General features: G+C 47.5%; 1 protein-coding gene across 1 annotated transcript in view; it reads left to right on the top strand.

The window, feature by feature from the left end:
• Window positions 1-26,328, top strand: part of GCGR (glucagon receptor) — an 800,864-nt gene that overhangs the window by 680,838 nt on the left and 93,698 nt on the right. The gene's annotated exons all lie outside the window — the stretch shown is intronic.

A 26,328-nucleotide genomic window follows, 5' to 3' on the forward strand; every position in this document is an offset into this window, starting at 1 on the left:
CCCGTGGGCCTCAGGTGTACAGAAAACAAAAACAAGACAAACAAAACATTAAAGCCTGAAGCAGAGGAAGTGTGGAGAAGTCGTAAGATTACTCTATATTAAAAAGGTGGGTCTTTATAGCTCTTTTAAGAAGAGGGTTGTTTTGAACCTGGCGTATTGCAGGTGGAAGTACATTCCATAGGAGAGGACCCTGGTAGTCGAGAGTGGTACCTCCAAATGTATTGATTTTGAATCTGGGGGAAGCAAGTACTGTAGCAGTAGAGGAACGAAGGTTCCTGCTGGTTGTCTTGAGTTTGATGCATTCTGATAAATATAAGGAACTGCTGAAGGACACACACTTGTTAGTCATTGTTAACACTTTATGTGTTATTCTGTGTTTTATCAGTAGCCAATGCAGCTTCTTTCTGTAGGTGGAAATGTGAGCGCGGCGTAATTGGTTAAAGATGGTGCGCACAGCATTATTCTGAGCCACCTGCAAAGATTGTATGCTTGCAGCGGTGGTGCCGGACCAGAGTAGGCTGTTACAGTAATCTAATCTAGAATTTATCAACGCAGTGGACAGAAGTGCACAGATTTCAGTTGTTATGAATGGGCGAATATAGTGTATTCGCTTATTAATCAGCCCACAGCTAGATTGAATGCTGGAGACATGGGGCTTCATGGATAGTTCGTCATCTAGAACGACGTCCAATGTTTCTACTTTCCTTTGGACCATGATGACATTGTCCACAATAGTGAAGTTGGCATAGTCTGTGGCTAGCTTGTTTCGGGTGTTCTTAGAGGATACTATCATGAGCTCTGTTTTATTGTTATTGAGGGCCAAGGAGTTGTAGACCATCCAATCCTGGATGGCTTTATTGATGGTATTGATTGTTTCAGCATCATTTTCATAGTGACCGCTTAGCTGGATGACAATCTGAGTGTCGTCCGCGTAGTTTGTATATTGAACACCTATTTCATTTAGAAGATCCAGTAGTGGTCGTATATACAAATTGAAAAGCAGAGGCGACAGGCATGAGCCCTGTAGAACACCGCAGGTTTTAGAGATGGGGATGGAGTGATTATTACCCACACAGTCTCTTACCATGCGAGGGACCAAGAAGGACACTATCCATTTGGATGCCAATCTGGAACAATTTGCGACCTCTCCTAACCATGTCACTAGCAAGCTATTATCAACAAGATTGAAGGCTGTGGAAAGGTCGAGCAAAATCAACAATGCAGCTTGATTTTTATCCGCTATGCTAGCTAGAGTAGACTTTAAGTCAAGCATGGCGGTTTCTGTTCCGTGACAAGCCAGTAGCCTGACTGTCGAGTGCCTAAAATGTTGTGCTCTTCGACATGGGCCTGAAGTTGGATGTATGCAAGGTTGTCCAAAATCTTCAATATGAAGGGTAAATTAGTTATTGGTCTGTAATTGTATTTATTGGTGGGATCTAAATTCATTTTTTTCAACAAAGGGGTTATCCAGGCAGATTTAAGTTTAACCAGTACCGTGCCTTCATCAAAAGATCAGTTTATTAATTTAGTAATCCAAGGGACGAGTAGATCTTTCGATTCCTTGAAAATATTGGTGGGGCAGTTGTCTCTGGGACAAGAGGTGGCTTTTAAATCTTGTATCACTTTGAGCACATCCTTTTCCGAGTAATGAGAGAAGGAGAATTGTGATATATTGCTCTGAGAATTGGTGGGATGCGTTATAGTTTTTGTGGTAAGCGACGTTGTTAAGGGATTTCTTAATTTTTTCCTTATGGGAATTGATTTTAGACAGAAAGCCATCATGGATGTCTTGGCACCATTCAGAATTCTTTGTTATGTTGTTAAATGGTGGAGCATCTGCCAGCTCTCCAACGTTAGATTGGGCGTTAATGATTCTTTTGTTATAGTGTGTCGCTTTAGCTTGTATGGATTTCTTGTAGGCGGATAAGGTATTAGCGTTGGGGTTCTTCCTCCAAGTTATTTCTAGGGCCATTTTGGATTGTCTGGCGGCGTCAATTTCTTCAGAGAACCAGGTGTTTTTAATGGCTTCCGATTTAATTACTTTCATCTTCAATGGGGCTAATTCATTTACAACTTGCTTGATAGCAAAAGTCAAGTGATCAACTAGAGCCGAAGAGTCAGCGAAGTTGACTAAAGGCTGCAGTTTGGATGATAGCAGAGTTGAGAACTTGGGGGCAGTTATGTTTTTCAGATTACGCATTAATTTGCGTAGGTGTGGGTAGGAGTTGAGTTTCGGTGGAGGACTGAGCAGGAAGATTTTCTCCTGGATAAGAGCATGATCTGACCAGATACATAGTGTTACTGTAGGTTGGGAAATGTCTACGTTTTGCAATAGGAGCCAATCGAGTGTATGTTCACTTTTTTGTGTAGGAGTTTTAATCCATTATTTTAGTCCTATTGAGCTGATAGAGTCTAGTAGGCTGAGAACCGCTTTATCCAGTTGGTCGTTAGCCCAATAGCTAATGTTGGCCATGATGATAAGAGGGCTTTTAGTTTCACAGATGTGTGCCATTAGATTGATCAATTGTTCTTCGAAGAGGGGCATGTCCTTAGGGGGTCGATATATGGTGAGCACGTTGAGGGATGTATGCGGGGAGGTTTTAATTTTTACCCACAAAGATTCGCATCCATAAGGTGAAATATGTGGTAAAACGTGGCAATTAAGGCTAGACTTGCACATAAGTGCTATTCCGCCTCCTCTGCCTTGTAAACGATCTGTCCTGTAAAGGGTGTACTCGTCAGGAGTTGAGAGCGTGGCTTTGGTGGCAAGGTCAGGGTTAAGACATGTTTCGGTAATGTCGAAAATGTCAGGGTTGTTTTCATTCACATGGTCTGCAATTTCTACTCCAAACTTATAAAGAGAGCGAGTATTTATAAATGAAAAGACAAGACTAGCAATGGGGCAATGTTAGACATTTTGTCACTGTTTGCATGCATTGTTTTATCTAGGCACATGGTTGCAAATAGCTCAAGGGTTGTGTACTTATAGAATCGGAAAATGTGAGCTTACTGGCAAAGGGAGCCTTCCTCCAGGCTCTATGTTCTTTAGAATGCTGAGTGTGACAAGGAAAGGGCCAGGCGAGGCGCAAGGCAGCTGCGGCGTGACCGGCGAAAACCGACATGTCACAGAAGCGCCGGCGCTGAAGCGCCTGGACTTCCTACTTAAGATTGAACAGGAACTTGACGCTGTCATTGCCTCTGACTTCATCCAATTGATCTTGTAACCTGAGACTCTATGGAAAGCCTCGATTTGATCAATCAATGCTGGAACTGAGGATTTGATGTTTTGCAAGACCAGCAGCATGTCATCAGCATAGAGCCAAACTTTTTGGCAGGCCTCTCCAAACTGTACTCGTTCAATTTCACATCTTCTCTAATCCGGACAGGGAGTAGCTCCATTGCAATCACAAATAAGATTGGAGAGAGCGGACAGCCTTGTCTCATTCCCCTCTCAAGATCAAATGTCTCAGAGACATATCCATTCGTTTTCACACAAGCAGTTGGAAAGGAGTATAAGAGCCTAATCCAATTAATCCGGTTATACCCGAAACCAAAACCATCCAGGGCTGCCAAGAGGTACTCCCACTCAATCCGGTCGAAAGCTTTCTCTGCATCCAACGACAACACCACCACCTCCTTCTGATGATCTTTACTTTCAAACATAGTTAACAACAACCTTCTCATGTTATCAGAGGCATGCCTCCCCTTCACAAAACCAGCCTGACTTTGGTTTATGATTGTTGGTAGAAATTGTTCCATTCTCAATGCTAGGGCTTTATCAAAGATTTTATTGTCCATATTAATCATACTTATAGGTCTATATCTGCTCTTTAACACAGGCGATTTCCCTTCTTTGAAAAAGGTTGAAATTGAGGCATGTCTTGTCGCTGGTAGTTGACCTTCCTTTAGAGATGCATGTAACATAGCCAACATCAGATTGTCTTGTCATTCAATCTTGACCCACCACCCCTTTCCACCCCCACCTTCCCCCATCATAAACTTGGTAAAGTACAGAATCCCAACACTTATACACCAACAGTGATACACTTCAAACAGTCATCCCTTCATCCTGCTGGCCAAAAGTCATCTACCTCCACTCTCCTTAGCCTGCCCACCCCCCTAACTTAAACCCGCCTCTATAAATTGTCTGTGTGCTATGGGTACCCTTTCTCCGATGTCTCAGGAGCACTGTATTTATTTCACTCCTATTCCGATATTTTGGTTTCCTCTAAAGGTCGTTATAACTCCACCATCAACTCAAATGTCTGTAGGGCTCAATGGCTCACCCCCTTCCAAATCCCACCTATTTAGTAGCGCACTTCTCATTAAATGGCCCCAACCTGTGATTCACAGACGCTCTAAATGTTTCCATCACCATCATGTTATGCACTTTCTGCTCCCAAACCACCTTTGACGGGAGATATTAATTTTTCCATCCCTGGGCTGTGGCCAGCTGCCCGCTCTAAGCTTTGCTTCCCACATCCTTGGGAGTCTATGTTCCTCCCTACCTTTTGCTCCAACCACCAATAGTGTCGGTAGCGGGTCCAAGCCTAACTGAACCCCTGTGACTACTTTCATCCAGCTCAACACTTCCACCCAAAAAAAAACATATCTTGGGACACCGGCACCACATGTGAGGCAGAGATCCAAATTGGCCACATCCAAGGGCAAAGAGGAGAGTCCCCTGTAAACATGTTGGATAGCCTCTGGAGATCCCTATGCCAACCCGTCAACATTTTGAAGTTATTTTGCATCGTGGAGGTGAACAGATTACCATGAAAGGTTACTTTATAAATTCTCGCCCAATCTTCCTCCGACATATCCTCTCCACCAGATCCACCCAGTACCTCTGAAATGTTTGTCTCTCTGTCAGGCATGATAAGTTCATAGCCTTATATCATTTAGACAGAATTCCCTTCCTTGTGAATGATGAGTCAATAACCTTCTCAAAAATGCTCTCTTGACACCAATTTTCCACACTTCGGGTCGGATACTATGCCCTTGACACCAATATACTCAAAAACTGAGACTGAGTCCCTCCCCAATACCTCACGAACTGTCTCCAGATCTAAAAAAAACCCATCTTTGAACAGGCGACCCATCATCTCAAGGCTCGAGTCAGACCATTTCTGTGAGAAAGTCAGCTCCTGAAGCGCAAGATTAAATGGGGGCCCCACACTGACGGCATTGGGGAGGGCCATGATGAAAACCTGTGGTTAACTCCACTATCATGCCAGACAGACCGAACACTGCCAAAGTGGCGTGGGTATGGAGTCGCCCAGGAATGGATTTGAGCAGGGACCGAAGACTGTGTCTCACCTTCAATGGGTGGGCCATCAAATCCTCCAGGTAGGCCCAGTAAGTCCTTGTGTCAGCCATCATGTGCTCTAGAATCATCGCAATTGGGCAGCCTTATAATATAATCGAATATCAGGAAATCCAAACTCACCTCTTTCCCTCGGGAGCGTTAATGTCACTATTTTCACCCTCAGTGTCCTGTTTTGCCAAATTAATCTACGAAGTTCTCCTGTTAATTTGGAGAAGAAATTCTCTTGGAACTGACTTGGAATAGCCGCAAATAAAAACAACAGACGGGGGAGCACATTCATTTTTATGGAGGTGATTCGTCCCAATCAGGACAGAATTAAGGGGGCCCACCTTTTAAGATATGTTTTCAGCTGCTCAAAGAAGGGGTCATAATTAACTTTCACCATCTCTTACAGGTCACTTGTATTCCCAGATATTTTATGTTTTTTTGTTCAACTCTCAGTCCAAGATATCTCTTCTTGAGTCTAGGAGAGAGCTTTGTTTGTGAATGGGCATGATACATGATTTGTCTATGTTAATTTTAAGGCCCGAAAGGTGGCCATACTACGAGATTTGTTCCAATAATGCAGGAGTGAATGCTGTATTTCTGGGGAATAGCCCAATATATTGCCCACAAAAAGCAATAGCTTACATTCGATCTCTGCACCAGATATGCCCCTGATTTGTCAGTTCTATCGAATTGCAATCGCCAATGTCTCGTGCCTCTTGTTAGCATGATTACCTCAGAGAGCCCCCCATTTATGTAAACTCTAGCCGTAGGTTCATAATAGAGTTCGCTACACATCTCAAAAAGTGTGTACCCAACCCCATTGTTTAACAAGCGAGACAGAACCTTTGCCAGAACCTTCATCATAAAGGGCCATTCCACCCTATCAAACTCTTTCGCCGAGTCAAGAGACCCCAAACAGGCATCCAGGTCCCCCTTTGGGCACAGTGTATCAGATCCATCGTTTTCTGTATGTTGTCTGGTCCCTTCTTCCCCCAGACAAAGCCTACTTTTCGCAGTGTAACAACATTGGCAGCCTTACCTCCAGTCTCGTTCCGAGGGTCTTTGCCAAAATCTTCATGTTATTGCTTAGGAGGGAGATGGGAATGTATGAGGAACATTTAGTGGGGTCTTTCCCCTCCTTTGGAATGGCTACTATTGATGCCAACAACATAGTAGCAGGTAGGGCCTCTCCTACCAAACATGCGTTAAATACTTTCATTAAGTAGGGGGAAAGTGGGGAGGGTGTGGCCACAACAGCACGATGCGGACGTGAGCCCTTGGAGCTCCCATGACCGCCACACTAATCCTGAAAATAGCCTGACATCCGCTGCAGCCAAGACTCCAAAAAGTGTGTAATGAAAGATAAAGAGCCCTACCATAAACTGACCCGAACTAGTCTTGCATTTCGCCCGGGCAGGGGCATACGGCGACAAAGATTCTTCCCCATGCGGGCCGAAGTAACTGACTCCAAAATGGCGGCGCTGGTATGAAACGTCTCTGAGCCTGCCGCGGAGGAAGAGGCACAGAGGGAAAGCCTCCACGAGACGTCGGATCGGAAGGCGACCCCCCCTGCCGGACCCTCGTGGATGAAGAGGAGCGAGGGATCGCTGGGGAGCCCGGATTGAGGACCACCTCGCAACACAGGGAAGGAGGGAGGCATGCAACATATACGGAGGCGTGCTCCGTACTATGACCGCGAGGGGGTGGCGGCCGACCGCAGGAAGGCTGCGCGAGAGAGGAGAAGAGGCAGCCCCAGACAGCAGCAGTCGGGAGCCCTGCAGTGTGATTCCGCCTTGGGCGCTGGGCTGACTGAGACACGGGAAGTACAGGGAGCGGCCGAGGAAGAGACACCCCCGCAGCCGGCAGCCGCCGGGCAGAAGCTGAGGCCGAGAGCGCGAAGCGGAGAGCGGGAGGTCGGCAGCTACCCTGCAGCCTTGATCAGGAAAATAAATGTGCGGCCAATTCCACGTAAGGGTACACTGACCTGCAAATCCAGGCAGATTGACAGAGGCGCCTGCACCGTCCCCTCGCTAGATGACAAGTAAGTGGGGAAAGAAGTTAAAGCATTCCCTACACTACCGGCTGGCATCTTGGGCCACAGGCGAGCAGATGGGTGTGTGGGACTAGGAGCAGGCACCGGTGAGGAGGCCTGAATAACACACAGACAAACGTTAAATTATTGACAGCCTGGAGCCGGAGCTGGCCCCAGCCGCTGAAGCTTGCTGATCGCTGAGGGCGAGCTGCTTCCCCCTCCCCCATAGCGGTCCTGGGCTGGGTTAGCGGGGGATGACCGTGATGGGCGGTTGTGCCCACCTAAATACCTACACTACTGGAAACACAATAAACAACGAACTGGCACACTGAAGCGCAATTGGGGCCCGATGAAAGGCTGCACTACAAGGTCCGACGTGGCATCAATCCCCCAAGTACAGGAACCGCAGGTCTGCACGGTCACTCCCAGATCCCCAGCGACAAGGCGGAGCCAGGACCTACTAAACCTTCCTCCCCGGACGATAAACCACGGGCTTGACAGTCACCTGGGCCCACTGTGCCTAATAAAACGAGATATCCCCCATGCCGGAGAGGCCCAATGCCAAGGAATACTAATAATCCATAGTGGAATCACTTGCTACTAGAGTGTGATAGCAGGCAAGCACACCACTTACGGGTGTGTCTGGACAAATGGTCCAGACAATGTGAAAGTGCGAATGGTGAAGCATAAGCCAGTGCCACGTGATGCTAGCATGGGCAGAGACAGGGGGAAAAAGCCAGTCACCCAGAGTAAAATAGATCAATTTACCACACCCACGACACCCACGGTACTCGAACAGCATCGCCCAGTGGACGTGGCAGCGGTGGGGGAAGGAATATCCCTGAAAGATGTTATGGCGGCAATAGCTGATTCACGGGCGTCCATGGAACAGAAGATGGACGGTATTAGCATGAATGTCTCACTGCTGCGACATGACCTCCAGAAGCTAACGGCGGAACAATGGATTTCAGGGGCAGAAGATAGGCTGAGAAACCTGGAACAACAGCTTAATAGAGTCACAGCGGGTCTGAAGGTGATGGAAGGAAGAGTGGACGAGGGAGAAGGTAGATCAAGATGGAATAACGTCCGGATTCTGGGATTGCCAGAGAAAAAGGAAGGACCAAGTGTGGAATTGTTCCTCGAACAGTGGCTGGTAGACGTTTTTGATAGGAAAGGGTTCTCTAAATTCTTCTCGATTGAGAGAGCGCATTGTGTCCCTACGGGTCGAGCAGTGCCAAGCGCCCCGCTACGTACTGTGATAGCAAAATTCCTGAATTATAGAGACACCGGGACGCGCTGCTCCAGATGGCACACACTAAGGGCACCATAACCTACAATGGCTCCCGAGTAGCTTTTTTCCCGGACTATACGAGAGAAGTACAGAAGGCAAGGCAGTCGTTTGACCATCTTAAGAGACAGCTACGCATCCTTAACGTTAAGTACGGCCTTGTGTTCCTGGCACAATTGAAAATTTACCATAAAGGCACTTCTGTCCACTTAACGGACCCGAAAGAAGTCTGGGCTTGGGCGGAGTGACACATTGAGGGAGACTGGAGTGCAAGCCGAAACAACAGAAAGGGGAACCAAAGAGCCCGACCGGCGCCGGACCCACCAGACGAAGATCCACAGAGACGAGAAAGAGACTCACTGGCACCGATGGAAGACGACTGAAACATCGGGGGGCACTATCCGGAAAAACTCGCGTCCCGGGTGCCATGGCAGCACTGCGGAATCCTCACATGAAAGCTTGATGAAACAAGAAGCAGCAGAGATGTACAAGATGGTGCGGTAGGTCAGGACGAGGGGGAAAATGCTCCTGTTCCCCCCCAACTCGCTGAGACTGGTAGTCTTTTAGCCAATTGTATTGGCAACGTTTATAAGTTAGGTTGTATCCATGTTTGGGTGACAGGTACTTCGTGTTGGGGTGGACTATGGGGTGGGGGAAAGGGATAGTTTACGTTGTTTTAATATTGATCTAAAGTTATGGTGCATTCATGGGTTTATGGCACCATGCCTACTGGCGCAGACTTTGTTAGTTCGGGACTATAGCTTGTTCAAACAATTACCCAATCACAACCCTGGCCATATTACACCCTATAGCACTATCCATCGGGATCCTACTCCCACAGGACATCCCAACGGGAGACAGCTCTCCCAAATAAGATGTCCTCCGAGCCCTCCAACACGAGTTTTAGATGGCACAGACACACAACCATTCACCCCCAGCTGACCGCCCCAGATCCCTCAAACTGCTCACCTGGAATGTGAATGGAATGGGTTCTGGAATTAAGAGACGCCTGATTAGGCAACTGTTGAATAGACACTCTCCTGATGTGGCCCTGCTATCTGAGACACATCTAGCGGGAACACACTGTGCCTTCTTCCAGAGGACCAACTACCGGGCCGCATTCCATGCGGGACACATAATGGGATCCAGGGGCACCCTCATCCTCATACACAGAAGACTCCCGTTCTCCTTACAGGTCGTAGAACAGGACCCTCGAGGTCGCTATGTGTTCATCCTGGGATCGCTCTGGGTGGAGACATTGGCCATTGTGTCGATATATTCCCCACCCGGACTAGGTCGGGAATTACTCGATGACCGAACCACTCTTATGAGGAGACACCAGTCAGATCGGTGGATACTGGGGGGAGATTTTAATGATGTTATGTGCAATACCACAGATCGTAATCACCTTAGTGGGTGCAACCCAGATACCCCCACAAGGCTGTCTAACTTTGTATCCGCTCTGGGCCTTCGCAATGTGTTCCTCGTTCCATTCGGGAGTCCACGGCTCCCTCTCCAGACTCGACTATCTCCTCCTCCCGAACACAGACCTACATAGGGCAATATCCGCAGAGTTCCTCCCTCGTGGAATCACGGACCACTCACCCTTAATAATAGAAATGCGAATGCATGGCATGACATGGAGATTTGGAGATTAAACAATTACCACCTCGGGTTCCCCGAACTCATTCACCGCCTCACGGAAGTGTCTGATGAATATTTTGACATAAATGAACCGGCAGTGGACAACCCAGTAATAGTATGGGAGGCTTACAACACAGTCCTGCGAGGAGAAATAATCTCCTGGGTAGCGAATAAAAAGAGCGAGAGACTCCAAAAAAGAATAGAGGCAGAAGGGGAGGTGATCCGGTCCGAAAATACGCATATACTTGACCCTACCCCGCAGACCCAAAGGCTCTTTAAATTAGCTACAGAATGCCTCAGAAATACCATGCTGGATAATGCCAAACAAGCCCACTGGGACTCCAGAGAGAGAATATATGAGCTGGGGGACAAAGCGGGTAAAATGCTAGCCTGGCTTGAAAGGAGGGATGAGGGACGACGCTATGTCCGGGAAATTTTTACTCCATGCAATGAGAGGTACCAGGCTGATGCCGAAATAGTGGAGGCCTTCGCCCAATTCTATGCAGAATTATAACGAGCCCCGACATCACCACTCGACCCGACTCTGCTAGACGACATAACATTCCCAGCATTGACAGAACAGCAGCGAGCGGAACTAGACTCAGATCTCTCTGAATCCGAAATAGACGAAACCCTAGCACAACTCCAAACAGGGAAAACACTAGGCCCTAATGTATTCCCGGCTGAAGCTTGGCAAAAGCTTGGAGGGAACAAAATAGCAACCCCCCTCTACAAAATGCTCCTGGGTTCCCGGGAACGGGGCACCCTGCCACCAGACCTATGTAAAGCCACCATTGTGGTTATTCCCAAACCGGATAAACCCCTGGGGATGTGTGCCTCTTATAGGCCTATCTTGCTCATTAATAGTGAAGCCAAGGTCCTCTCCAAGCTCCTAGCCAACCGACTGCAGACAGTAGCCCACACCGTGATCCACCTGGATCAATGTGGCTTTATGCCACAAAAGTCCTCCCAAATGAATCTACGTCGGCTCCATTTGGCTTTAGAACGGGCCCCAGTTATCGACACTCCTCTCGCTTTATTGGCAATTGATTTCGAAAAGGCCTTCAATTCGGTCAGGTGGGACAGCCTTTGGGAAATCATGAGACGCATGGAGTTTGGCGACGGCTTCCTGGGATGGGTAAAATTACTCAACACGAACATCCAAGCGGAAGTCAGGGTGAATGGTTGGCCCTCCCGGTCCTTCCCTTTGGGAAAGGGTACGAGACAGGGTTGCCTCCTCTCTCCCCTTCTCTTCTCCCTTGCAATTGAGCCTCTCGCCCTTTGGCTCCATCAAAATGCAGCCTGGATAAGATTCAGATGGCCTGAAGGGCATGAGGACCGAATTTCTTTGTACGCAGATGACCTCCTGATATATCTGGTGGACCCAGCCTGGTTCTGCCCTGTAGTGACACAAATGCTTATCCGTTTCGGTGAATTTAGCGGGCTCAGAATTATTTGGAGAAAATCCGTTCTCTTCCCGGTGAAGGGTGGTGCGCTGGTCAACCCCCAGGAATGCCGATACTAAATGGAACAACAAAGTTTTCGATATTTAGGGATCTGGGTGTCAACAGACCTCACTAACTATGCAACACACAATATTCAACTGGTACTTGACCGCTTTGTCAGGGACGTCCACCACTGGAATCTTCTCCCCCTCACGCCCATGGGCAGAGCCACACTCTTTAAGATGATGACTCTCCCAAGGTTTCTATATGTCTTACAGAATTCCCCACTAAGGATCCCAGGCTCCGACTTTGAACGGGTTGAAACCCTCCTCGCAAACTCATATGGGGTGGAGGCCAACCAAGGATAGCGCTAACCAAGCTCCAAAGGTCGATCTGGGAGGGCGCCTGCAAACCTATTACTGGGTCTCACAACTCTCAGTGGTTAATGACCTGCTTCACGGAGACAGGGAACTCCCCCGCATCAGGGCTGAAATCGTTGCTATGCATGACACCGACCCATTGCACTTACTATACCAAACCCTCCCGAGACCTCCCCCCCATCAACGACCACGACTCACATTATTACTGTTTGGAAACAGGTGCACGGATTTGTAGGGTGGAAAAATAGAATAACCACGGCACAACCCCTGTGGGGAAACCACAACATGCTCGAGGTAAAGAAGCTTGTCCCATGGGCTCCATGGGTTGGGGCCGGGATTCTGAGAGTTGAGGATATTCTTGATGGAGGGGAACTAGCCTCGTTTGAAGCCATCCAGCAAAAATTCCAACTCCCGGGTACCTTGCGATACCACTATGTACAATTGGCCCATGCCCTAAGAAACCATATACCTGTAAATGCCAGTATCCCAGACTACACACCTATAGAACGCAACATGCTACCAGATTTCATCCCCACCAAATGCACCTCCATCCTATATAACGCTATCACATCCTTTGCTATACCTGAACTGACAAGCTTAAAGGCTAAATGGGAGGTGGATGTGGGGGAGTTACACCAAGCACTAATGCATCCGAGGGTGGTTGCAATCTCCTCTAGGCTTCGGCTGGTCCAATTAAAAATCTTGCATAGAGTCTACTACCCCAGAACGATATTACATAGGGGGAGGAGAGCTCCGAACCCGATTTGTCTCCGATGTGGGGAGGAAGAGGGAACCTTTTTTCATATTCTATGGGCATGCCCCCGAATCCACACCTTCTGGATCGATTGCTGTAATGAACTCAATAAGATCCTCACCCGTCATATACCCCTGGACCCAAATATTCTCCTCCTGGGTGTACCGGATGAAATTTCTCTTAATAAATGGGAAAGGCTGCTCTTGAACACAGCAGCAGGGCTGATGAAGCGTAACATAGTGCAAAAGTGGGGAGCCCCAGAGTCCCCAACGGTGGAGCAAAGGGCAGCGGACATGGACATATGAGCACAGAATATACAACGCAAGATGCTGCCCTGTTAAGGCAGACAAAATATGGAGGAGGTGGGAAGAGAAAGGACCCTAGATCCTACAAGTCGCTGCAGGGGTGATGCTGTTTAATTGCATTAAAGACTGGGGGAAATGTTATGGGTGATTGGTAACGAATCTGCTAATGTTGTTCTTTGAAAATACATGCTAGTCCCTACATGTTGTTGTTGTTGTTGTTGTTTTGATTGTGATGTAAAACAATAAAAATGCTTTATCAAAAAAAATAAATAGGGGGGGAAGTAATGACCAGAATCATTTATAAAACTTCATTGAGAACCCATCCGCTCCTGGGGCCGTCTATGAATTCATATTCTTTGTAGCGTGCAGTATGTCCTCTTCTATTATAAGGGGATCAAGAGTCTCCACTATGGCATGGGGAAAAGCTGGTAGCGGAAGCCCCTCTAAGAAGCAATCTATCTGTAGATCCTCTCCCTTACATTCCGATGTATAGAGATTGCTGTAATATTTAGTCTATTCTCTCCTGATGCCCTTATGGTCATATGTGGTAACTCCATTCTTGGTCTCTATGCCCGCTATCGTTCTCCATTTCCTTTCCTCCCCCAGTCTCCACGCCAAAATCTTGTCCACCTTACGCCCTTTTTCGTGGTATTTCTGCTTCAGAAACAGGAGTTTTTTTCACTATCCTGAACCATAATGGTATGTAATTGCATTTTTTATTGCCAGAGTTTACTCGTTTCCGTGGGAGACATATACTTGCCCTGGACACCCCCTGCACTATCTTTCGACTACGATTATTTTCCTGCGCTCCCCTCTCTCTTTTCTTCTGGAACCCTATCCTTATCAAAACTCCCCAAATTGTCTCTTAAATCCCTCCCAGAGGGACTGAACCCCCACCTACCCAGTGTCATTAAAGAGAAAATAATCCTTAATTTCTGAAAGCAATTCTTGTGTCACCTTCCTATCCTTCAACAGGAAATCCCATGGGGGCTGGTGTCCGTTTCGACCCTACAACCACCTTTACCATATCATGGTCCGACTATGGGATTGGGGTGACCTGAGAGTCCAAGACCTGTGCTTTTAAGATCATATCTACCAAAATTAGGTCTATGCATGAACAGGAATTGTGCACTGCTGAGAAGTAGGTGCAAGGCCTATCCCCTTCCGAGGGGGGGGGGGGTGAAAGGGAGTCTCCCAAGCCCAGGTCCTCATTCGCATGTCTAAAATGGAATGGGCTGAATCTCCAGTACTCTCACCTGCTGCCGGAACCTTCCCAACTCTCTTAAAATCTTTCAATGGGTCCAACATCATGTTGACGTCTCCTCCAACCACTAATTCACCCTCAACAAATAGAATCAGTCTATCTCTCACATTCTCCCAAAATGTGTACTGACCCAAAATAGGGGCATAGACGTAACCCACAGTAAACCGGGTGCCATGTAGCTGGCCCTTAATAAATATATAACGCCCATTCAAATCAACCAAAACCGATTCTGCAAAAAAAAACAATTGGGTTGAGACCAGAACCACCACTCCCATTCTTTTATTCAGATCAGAGGCCATAAACACTTCTTCCACCTCCCTGGTTTTTAAACAGGGTTCCCTGGCCCTCTGCCAATGTGTTTTCTGCAGCCAATCCAGTCTTGCCTTCTTAAGTTTATGGAGAACCATCAACCTCTTCCATGGTTAATTAAGACCTCGTACATTGTGGGAGCCAATTTACATTTCACCCAGAGAAGTCATTTTTCTCCTGCCAGAGTACAACACATCTCCCCTGCCTCGAGACATTACCTTCGACAAGCTCTTTCCACTGAACCCGCAATACCCATAAAATCCATTGAAAAAACTGTCCCTGAAACGTACAAAAAGTGATCAACATCAACTTCCCCTATCCCCCCTCGGCATCCAACCACACCCAGATTCATCACCTAAGACAGGATCACTAGTGCCCCTGCCAGCCATAGGACCAGCTTCTTAAAGCTCTGTTCCCTGAGCCCACCCTCTATGATATACCCATGTGTTCCTCACTCACCGCCTCCCCTATTTACACCCTCTTAACTTCCATGCCGACCTTTCAGAATGAAATAACCATATCGTATACACTCCCCTCAGACCTCTTCCTTACAATCCCACAGTGGAGTCGTTCTTATGTGAACCTCGGAGAACCATATTTGTCAGCTCTTTTTCCCTCCGGGGGTGTTAAGTTTCTTAAACTTCCATATTCTGGGAATCTTTTTGCCTGTACATCGACAGGTCTCGGCTGGTTGTCCCTTCTTTTGTATCCCCTGGGCACTGGGGGGAGGGTCAGGGGTCTTCCATAATTTCAGTGGTGACCCTTTGGATGTCGTCTTCTGTATCTAGTTTATATGAATAACCCTTGTGCTCAAACCAGAATGAAAAAGAGAAGCCATAACGGTATCTTACTCCCTTTTTGTTTAGCCATTTTGTAAGGGGGGCACATTGCTTCCTCCTGGCCGATGTGAAGGCAGACAAGTCTTGATATATAGTTATTTTAGCGGAGACATAGTCAAGTGGACTCACTTTCCTAGCCCTCTTCAGTATCTTCATCTTTTCTGAAAAATAATGCAACTTAGCCAACACTGTCCTCGGCCCCCTGGAAACCCCACTGCTTGGTGTGCCCGATCAATTGTGGGTTCATCAATTACATCCAAGCTGAACAGAAGCCTCAACACCTCCATGATAGATCTCTTGATATCGCTCTCGGATTCCCCCTCTCTCAGCAAACCCAAAAAAGCAGAGTTTATTCCTTCGTTCTACGTTCTCGAAGACATCCATTTTTAGCTTAACTTTGGACTCCCTTCTTTCCACTTCTGATAATTGCATATCGATTTGCATCTCTATTGTGTCAAGCAAAGTTTGATTGCTCTCTAGGCCTTGAACTCTTTCATCTATTATTGAGTTCATCCTCTGATCAATTTTGTCCGACCTCTGGCCCAGCGCTGTACGCATGCCCCTTATTTCCTCCATTAGCATGGCTATATCCTTCTGTGTGGATACTGGGTTGTCCTCCATCATTCCTACCTGGGTGGGCTCTGTTAGATCAAAACTTGATATGGGGGCATGTAACTGGAATTTCTTTTAGGCCGTTCCCCAGTTCATCTGTGTTAGGGCGTCCAGCATTCTCTACAAACTCTACAGTAGCCACCAGAGCTCCTTCCTCCTGATTCAATGACTTGGTGTCATCTGCGTACAAGTCTGCCGCTGCGAGGGACCACCATATCAGGACCGCCTGACCGGGCACGTCTCTCAGGGCTGCTGGGTCTCTCCAGCCACCTATTGTAGGCAGGTATTTTACCTCCTCAATGAAGTCTATTGTTCATCCACAGGCATGAGTCTCCCCTTGCTCATCCTGGGATCTGCAAGAGTTTTGACAGGGCGGCGACTTCGGGGTGCGCTTGTGGGACCACCAATTGTAAAATATAGTTGCAGGGGTCTCCAAGTGATCTTTTCCTTTGCTCGCCTCTACCAAGCAATATCCTTTATGTCAGCTGGTGGGGGTCTCACCCATGAAGCACCTCCTGTTTGGTCCTCCTTCCTTAGCGAGCCCTCCACAGGGTGCTGTGGTCTGAGTTTGCGACTGTAGGTGTGACCCTGGGAAGAGCCCAGTGGCCACTTCTAGGCCTCCTCCTCCTCCTCCTCCTATGTGTCTGGGGTCACAGTTTATGCCTCCTTTCCAACAGTCTAAGTGCTGACTGCTCACCCAACATGACGTGTCCACAAGCCCCTCAGCGCGGCCCCTACCTCTGTCTCAAGACTTTTTCTCCAACCTTCCTTTTATCTTGCACCTTTAGGTCTCTACAGGCCTCAATATTCCGGCACCACTGTGTTAGTGGCCTACTTCCTGCAGCTGCCGACCTTGCAATTCTTCTGGCTAGTGTAGACTGTCAGATCAGGGGCGGCTTGTCCCCCTCCTCTAAAGTTATTAACTCCAAGCTTTGTCCAGGGGGAATTACAGGCTTGTGGCAGTCTTCCCCGCGTCGTCGAATTTCTGGGTAAGGTTCGGCACTGTCTCTCCAGCGTTGGCACTGCTGCGGTGCTGCATTGCGGCCTTCCTTGCCGCACCTTTTCAGTGGCGAAGCCGCCTCCCTCATCACACTTCACCTGGGACCCACTGATCTTGCGGAGTTGCTGCTGAGGCCTCCGTGCCATAGTACAAGTGGTGTGCCCACCCATTAGCAGGCTCTTCAGGCCCGGGCCCTCAGCGCGTGGGCTCCGTACCCATATGGACCTCACGTAGCATTTCACCGGCTCTCCGCTACGTGTCCATTCTGCTGCTTCTCCCGCCGAAGTCTTCCACATGGCTAGTTCAGCCGCCCAGCATCGGATTCGCCCCAAACTTGGAGAGAGTGTGCCCTGAACATCCTTCTCATGGGGGTAATCGCGAGATAAGCACTGAGGGGGGGTGAAGGAGGGCTCAATGCCCCTTTATGTCCTCTCAATCAGAAGCTTGAGGAATGGCTAGCTTTCCTCCATGTGCCCCCTGGTGACCTCTAAATGGTACCATTTTTAAAAGCATAATCGGATCTGTCCTCTTCCAGTAGAGCTGTGGGTAGCAGGAGATGCAGTGTCCTACGGACAGGCCTGCCTGCAAAGAGTGATCTGGGCCCCCTCTATACTAGAGGTGTACAACATGCAATGGCCCCAGTGTGGAATATAGTGTTTTGAATTAACATGTCTGCTGGGGTGGACGGAAATTCGGCTTAACACGTGCAATGCAAGCAGTGTTTTCAGAATTAGTAAACACCTCTTTAAGTGGTGCTGGAAGAGCAGCGTGTGTGTTCCAGACAGTACTGGAGTAACCGGATGGAGGTCTTGAAAGACCCTTGTGGATTATCCCAGTACTGCAAGTCCAGGATTGAGATCCACCAGCAGACCTTTGTGGAGGATTCAGTACTGGACAATCAAATCAGAAGTGAGGGGCAATAAAAAGACCATGGTGCTGCAGGCCATGATTGAGGGGATTCTCAGAAATGTCTTTGGCTCAGTACTGTTAAGATGTGCCCATTGCCTTGATTTGAAATAGCCCACTGTGCCCACTGTACTACCTATTGTATCCACTGAACCTGCTCACTGCTGATAGCTTGCCCAGTCCCTCTGCTTGCTTTGTGCACATCACACTGACTATTGAAACAGCTTACAGCCCTCTTGTGCCCGTTCTGCGCTCTGTGTGCTGATAACCTGTGTGGATAACCTCCTACAGTGCCACCATCTTATCCCTCACTATCCTAAGCCTGTTACTTGTCGCACCACTATGTCTTCCTTCCACACAGCCACCTTAGCCTTCGCCTCACTCCTCCCCCTAGTCCAGACAGTTACCCCTTCTTACTCTCTACCTATACTACCTACTCTCAACCTCAGACCTTCCAGTAAACCACCCCCCACCACAGCAACCAACAACCCACTCACCCTTCTCAAATGGTTACTGCGCTTCACCACGCCACCAAAATCACTCATCCCACACCCAGTCCACATCAGAAACCAGAGACTAGGCTCTCACTTCCCAAAACACAAAAGTTCCTCCAAAACTAAAAACGACCAACCTGATACTAGCAAAGACACAACCTGTCCTATCTCCTGGACCCCTATGCCCACTCCTAACACGATCACCCCACCAGACCCTAATATCAAAGGAGCCCTTATCAATGCTAGATCCATTGTCACCCATGCCTCAGAGATCGCGGATCTTATCATCGCAAACAGCCTAGACTTCCTGGCCCTACCAGAAGGCTACACCATTATCAGAGCCGACAGAACCTCAGGTTAAGGTAGTGGAGTGGCCTTCATTGCCAAAACCCACCTTACCGTCAGAGCTATTCCCTCCTCCAGCCTCTCCTCCGCCAAGCTCCTATAAGTGAAACTTACGAACGCCCTCACCCAAACTATACTCGTGCACCTCATTTATTGGCCACCAGGCCCCTCTCCATCTTTTGAGGACGAGATCCTAAATCTTCTCTCCACTCACACCAAACTGGGATCCCAAACTATCCTCCTCAGAGATCTGAATCTCGTACTCCACGACCCTAACGATCACATTGCCTCAGCAGTGGACAACGCTATTTCTAATTTGGGATTTACACACAAAAATCACATCACCTACCCACGCCAAAGGCAGAATGTTGGATTGGGTGTCAGACCTTAACTGCTCTGTTTCTGTTACCCAATACGAACCGGTAGCCTGGTCAGATCATCACCTCATACTATTCTCCATCCCTGGACCATCCCCCTCCAAAGCAACACTAGCACCCCTATCACTCTCTAGAAAGTGTCGTAATATCACCATTGACAGCCTCCAACCACTCATTAGTGACAACCTCAACAAGACCAAATTTAGCAAGCTTGAACCTTCTAACTTGGTAGACCTCTACAACAATACTCTCAAATCGGCACTAGACGCTGCTGCGCCTCTGAAACTCAGGAAGGCCAAACCCTTGGCCCACCTTAATAAATGGTTCACCCCAGAACTAAAAAGCCTCAGAAACATCAAAAGATCCACGGAATCAACATGGCTCAAATCTCCTACTACCAACAATAAAACCGCATTAACCTCAGCCTCCACTATCTACAAAGCAGCTACCCTCTTTGCAAAAAAAGAAACCTATAATTCCAGAATCCATAATGCCAAATCCAGTACTAAGGAACTCTTTAGCATCCTAAAAGAGCTTGAATCCCCTGCACCACCCACACAAGACTGCATCAAAAATGCAGAATGGTGCATGAAAATCCAGAAAGCCCTTGCAGATAAAATCACCCTACTCCAAAATAAGATCAAAGGCAAAAAAGCAAGCCTTACTATAGATCCTCATACTGTCCCTGACCCACCGAAAAACCCTCAAACCTGCACGCCCTTCTCCTTCTCGCAAGTGACTCCAAAGGAAGTTGAAGACATCATAAAGAGTCTAAGGGCCTCATTACGAGTTTGGAGGTAGCCATGCCCTTAATAAGGGCATGGCGCCTCCAAACTCGGGTCCGGGTTCCCTGAATGGGGAATTACCAGGCCATTCCGACCTAGGAGGGCCCGGTATTTCCCCATTCAGGGAACCCGGACCCAGACCATCCCCATTCCCATTCGAGCCCCCATAGGGCTCAATGCGAATGGGGATGATGCTAACAACAGGCCCGTTAGTAACCGGCCCATTGTTAGCATGATGGTCCCCTCGCAGGACCTGCAAAGGACATCTGGTCTGACGAGACATCCAGAGCGGGTCCCGCGAGGGAACCTTGTAATGAGGTGGTATGGGTTTAACGACGCCTGCACCTTTACTGGCACCGTTAAACCAATACCGCCAGGGTCGTAATGAGGCCCTAAAACCTTCCCACTGCCAAGGAGATATTTGCCCAGCCTCCATCATTAAAGAGGGAGCTAAAAACCTAGCCCCTTTCATCACCTCACTGATAAACTCCTCATTCTCATCCAATCATGTACCCAACAACCTCAAGGAAGCGTGAGTTATGCCATTACTAAAAAAAAACAACCTTGACCCTAATGTCCCCACTAACTACAGGCCCATCACCACCACCCCGTTCCTGCTAAAAACCTTGGATCAGGTGGCCTAGCTGCAAATCCAGAAGCACCTGGAGGAAAATGAACTCCTCGGACTAAGACAATCTGGATTCAGACCCAGACATGGAACTGAGTCAGCACTGCTAGATCTTAAGATCCAAATGGACGAGGCGAAGGATAATGGCAAGCTAGCAGTCCTCCTACTTCTAGACCTTTCTGCTGCCTTCGACCTCGTCGACCACCAAATTCTTACCAAGTACCTTAAAACAGCGGCATCATTCTCCACCAATGCATCCAACTGGATTAAATCCTTCCACTCAAACCGGACTACAAGATTCTTCTCCCGTTCTACTTCAGCTGATCCCACTCTGATACTGTGTGGCTTGCTCAGGGCTCCTGTGTGTCGCCACACTATACAATATTTTTACAAAGCTGCAAAGCTGCTTTTTGACCGCCTGGACAAGTTGGGTGTCGTCTACATCAACTACGCAGACGACACCCTAGTCCTCAACCCCCTCACTGGCTGTTATGACCACGACTCGAAATTGTTAAACAACATCTACAGCGAAATCCAAGCATGGATGACCAACAGCAGTCTTTGCCTCTATGACGATAAAACAGAGTTAATGATCGTTGATACACAGGCATGCCTGAACAAACTCGACACCAGATACACCTCTTTTGTCATTGACGGCAACATAATTAACGTCTCCAAAGAGATAAAAAAACATTGGGGGTCTATCTTCACTCAACTCTTTCTCTTAAAAGACAGGTCGGCAGTGTTGCCTCCTCCACAGCCTATACTAACAAATTGATCTACAGTTGCGAATGTTATCGTTCCACAAGCAGTTGTCTAACGCTAGCTAAAGCACTCCCTCTATCTAAACTTTATTACTGTAACACACTATTCCTTGGTACAGCTGAACAAAATCTAAATAGGCTCCAGGTACTCCAAAATAATTCACTAAGAGCTGCACCCAGTCTCCCCAGATCCTGCCACATATCCACTCACAGAAATAGCGCCAACTGGCTGCCCATCCGTGATAGAATCACACTACGCACCCTGGCCATCACGTACAAATGCCTCACAAATTCAGCACCAAAATATTTAGCAGACAAAATCTGTATGCACAAACCCACACGTACACCAGATATTCTCTCTCCCACAGTCTGGTGGTACCAAGGTTCAATATCAAAACCGCCGGAGGAGCCAGCTTCCCGGTCCAAGCCGCTAAACGTTGGAACTCCATCCCCATCCCTCTCAGACGGGAACCTTCCTCACTCTCCTTCAAAGCCAGCATAAAATACTGGCTCTCCACTTACCACTAAAATTCCCGCTATCTTGTTGTTTGCTCATTGAATATGTCTGATATCGACTGACTGTATGTAACCGTTTTTCTGTTACCCATGGCTTCCTCAGACCTATATGTAACCAGGGTCCCACTTATTTTATTGTCCTCACACCTGTGTGTATCTTCTTCTGCCTTTTCATGTATGTAACCTTAAGCTTTCAAGCGCCCAGCTACCTCAGGGTGTGGTGCGCAATGTAAATATTAAACAAATACAAAAATACTGTGGGAGCCGGGCTGCCAAAGCTCTGGTGAAACGAGCATCATGAGAGCGAATCTGAAAGACGGGTCTTTCTTGAAGTAGTTTCATACATGCATTCTAATGTACCAAGGTAATTGGGTATTCGTATATATATATTTTTTTAAAAGGAGTATTTGCATTGGTGAATGACACCCCTGCTGAGCCCACTCGGTGCCCTTTGACCCTGGGTAGGCAACCGAGCAAGTGCTGCTACATTAATTGCCTGCCTGCGTTTCTCCCCACTGCACAGGAGTGCACATGAGACATGCAGTACCACGGGTCAAGTCCTAAAAGAAAAAGTGGTGGGACTAATTAACATGCCAATTGAATGAGGCGTCACCAGAAATTAGCATACGAAGTTCCCCTCTGAAAAGTGTGTGGACTACGTCCACCCGCATGTACCCTCGACCTTAGACCTCCTTACAGCTGAGAAAAGCTACGATGGCTTGAACTGAGCCGCGAGATGGCCTTTGACAGCACAGGTATCTCTCTGTCTGTAGCATCAGACACACACACACACATTCACCCAACAGTCACACGCCCATACAGCTTCTGTCATTCTCACGACCACCCCGGAACATTCACACTGCATTCTCGTTCACGCCCAGGCATACCATTCACACTACAATTATTCATACGTGGGCACTTACAAAAGCACTCTCTCAAATACATATATATGCGCACTTTCACACAAACCCTTCACATGCATACACGCATACATTCAAACATAAATATATTTTTTGCACAAACGCATACACAGAAAATAAATGTGTTTCCTTACCTGTAGCGTCGCCTGTTCAGCTGGTTGCTAGGCCTCGTGCTGCTGCACTTCACACACACAGGAACCAAGATTAAGGTAGAGCTTCCTGGTTCCTGACATGCGCAAAGGAGCCTGAAAGCGACCCCTGCTACTCAGCTGCGACACTGATATCGGTAAATTCTCTTATAGATGTTGCTTGGGCCTTGCCCATTCAGGAACTACCCTGCCTACGCCTCTGCGCAGGCAACATTGTAAGTTACGCACCTACTACCTATATTTCAGAGGAGCAGAGGCCGATTCAGGCCAAACTGTAATGTACCAAAAGCCATTCTCTTTACGAAATGCGGCAGAATTGTTTGTGTACTGCTGTATCGCTATGTCATGAGGGCAGTGGAGTAACTAAGCTGAAAATGTTGGGGGGGACATGACAACTCAAGAAAAGGTGCCCCAGCCAAATGAACGGGGACACAATGGTGTGCCATGAAAGTTGGGGGGGACAAACACCCCTGTCCCCCCTAAAATTACGCCCATGCACGAGGGCAGGGGGAAATGCCAACATGCTCGCTGAGCTAAACCGTGGCTATTTAATTTGCTGCATATAGAAAATGGCGTCAGTGTTTCAGGCCTGTACCAGAACTTTATTGAAGCCCACTGTAAAAATGTATATTTAATCTAGTATCAGCACAATTCTCTTCCACCTAACAATAGTCTAAAAAAATGAGTCCCTGAAAGAATTGCAACTAGGTTGTGTGCTTGCTATAATGTTATTTAAAACAAAATGGCTGCCCTTGCATCTTCAATGTTCACTGCACCATTTTATCCCCCAGAGTATGTATTGTAGAAATAGGTGTTCTGCGGACTGCGATAGCCTGATAAAACAAGTAGAAAGTGACGTAAGATCGTCCCCAAGTACCAATATATAGGGGTGAACTTTGCCCACTCATTGGGTTGTCAGGAGAACGCTGAAGACGATGTAGCAAGGGGCAACCAGGACTCGGCTATGTTACCCAACTACATTAGCAGACTGCGGGCGACTCATTAACACCAGCATTATTAGCTTTCAAAGCTAAATACCACTAATGTACAATGATATTGTGTAGGGTATACAGGCCTGTCTTGAACTGACTGGAAGAGACTTTTGGGGCTCTCTCCTATAACCCACAGGAGGCAACAGTTCGAGCCGAGCCAGGTCCGTGTCTGTTAAAACAGTGTATGGCAAAGCAGCAGGACACACATAGATGTTCTCTTTCTGGACCCTCCTGGCACACTCTGCATCTTGTCTGTAGGTATTACAGAGTTAGAAATATTGTGGCAGGAAACATAATTGTTTCTTGGCCCTCGTACTACCTGTGTAACCAAGGACAATGCACACTCTCAAAAAGCAGTTTGAAATGATTTGCTTCGGTCAAAGGCACATTTGAACATTTTAAGTTTACTAGTCATGAGAATGTGTTTTTACTACATTTACCTGTCAGGATATCTGGTCTTTCCATCTAAAACGTATTAATCAAATACCTTTCCATCGAAAAGCACATTCATTGAATAATTTTCGATGGTTAATTTCGATGGACAAGCGTTAGATTTAGGTTTAGACTAAGAGTTAGATTAGGGTTGGGCTTGGGGTTAGGGTTGGGTTAGGGTTGGTGTGCGTGGGGGTTAAACTTTAGAACGTTACAAGGAGCTGGCCAGTTCTGAAATTTCAACACTGGGCAGCTCCATGTAACGTTTTAACGTTACAAAAAAATGCAGCAAAATGCAATTTTTTACATTTTAAAGTGCATTTCCACCTAAACGTGTTCATTTATATATTCGATGGACTAGTTTCAATGGAGATGCACTTTTACATGTAAAAGATAGCATTTCGATGCAATGACATTCGATGTATTTCCATCGATTAATTTGCATTTCGATGCATTTCCATCAATGGAAAGACCATAAACCACCTGTCAGGCACTTCCAACTATAGGGGAGTCCATAAAACTTTGGAAAATAATAGGCAGGTCTCCCCTGTCCAGGCCTGATGGACTAACCCTCATAAGGGAGTGCCATGAACTGAAAAAAGAACCGTTCAAAGAAATGCTGGGAAGAGAAGAGAGGAGGTGTGACAAAGAAGTGGAGGGCGATGCAATTAGGCCCTCAGGTGACACCCCCAGGGTGTCACAAACCTTCAAATCATGCCGCATCTGCCAAGAGCGGACCATTGTGGAGCAATGCCCTGGACTGCAGGGTGGCCTGGGAGGAGCGTGGGTCCGAGGGAAAGTCAACCCACCTCAGGGAGGGCCAGAAGAAGCATCAGTGCCCCCCCCCGCCCAAGTAAGTCCAGACCTGGGTGGGGAGGTGAGGGCTATGGATGCCCAGTCCTGGGCCACATAGACAGGGACGTTGGGACCAGACATTGCAGACTGAGCGGCAACCCGCCCAACTGGGGACATTCAGGCGAACATGAAACATCCAAAACATCCGGGCTGCATGTGCCATAAAGGCATGTGGGGGAATCATCCGGCACTGGGGCAAGTCAGGGTGGGCTGTGGCATGTAAAGTCCTGGGCCTCAGCTGCATGCATGAAAAGGAGAGCAGCCGGGATTTTATAATTTTTATTTATTAGTCTGTTTACAAAATTTTAAAAAGAGATAAAACCATGACATTTCCTTAAATACAAAAAGGATGAAAGGTGGAAGAACAGTGGACTAGGAAACCACCAAAGAGAAAACAGAAGAAAGAAAAGGGTATCCATATTCTGTCCCTCATATTCGTAACAACACGGCGAACTTGGACACTTTTCGATATTTGGTCATCAGGGCATTTTGGTAGAAGTATCAATTACTTTATTCTATCTCGTAACTCAGTTATCTCTTTTCTAATGCTTCCAAAAAGTAAACCAGAGCATAGACTAGCTTCCTACCTAATCCGTCTGACATCCTCTTCCACCAATCCTCTGCGTTTAGGCACGGGCTAGCCTCCAATAGTTTCCCCATCGTGATCGTCCTTGTTTCAGATAGTTTGGGGCAGAAGAGAGTCAGATGTTTCAATGTCTTGTTTTCGTGGGTGCAAAATCTACATGAATAGACCAACTTCGGGGGATGGAGGCGTGAATTCAAAAGTTCCTTAGTTAAAAAAAGGTTTAAATGAAATTTCAAGTAAATTCTTCGTTTCGTTGCACAAGGAAATAGTTCCAAGTATTTCGGGATCGATCTGCGGGCTCTGGCGTCAGGTGCTGCAAGATTCATACGGCGATGGGCAGTTCGGGTGTCACAGGTTTCGCACCAATCGGCGTCCCACAATTTCTTTTTG

This window comes from Ambystoma mexicanum, chromosome 3q (genome assembly GCF_040938575.1).
Source record: "Ambystoma mexicanum isolate Mex_15411 chromosome 3q, UKY_AmexF1_1, whole genome shotgun sequence".
Classification (NCBI taxonomy): domain Eukaryota; kingdom Metazoa; phylum Chordata; class Amphibia; order Caudata; family Ambystomatidae; genus Ambystoma; species Ambystoma mexicanum.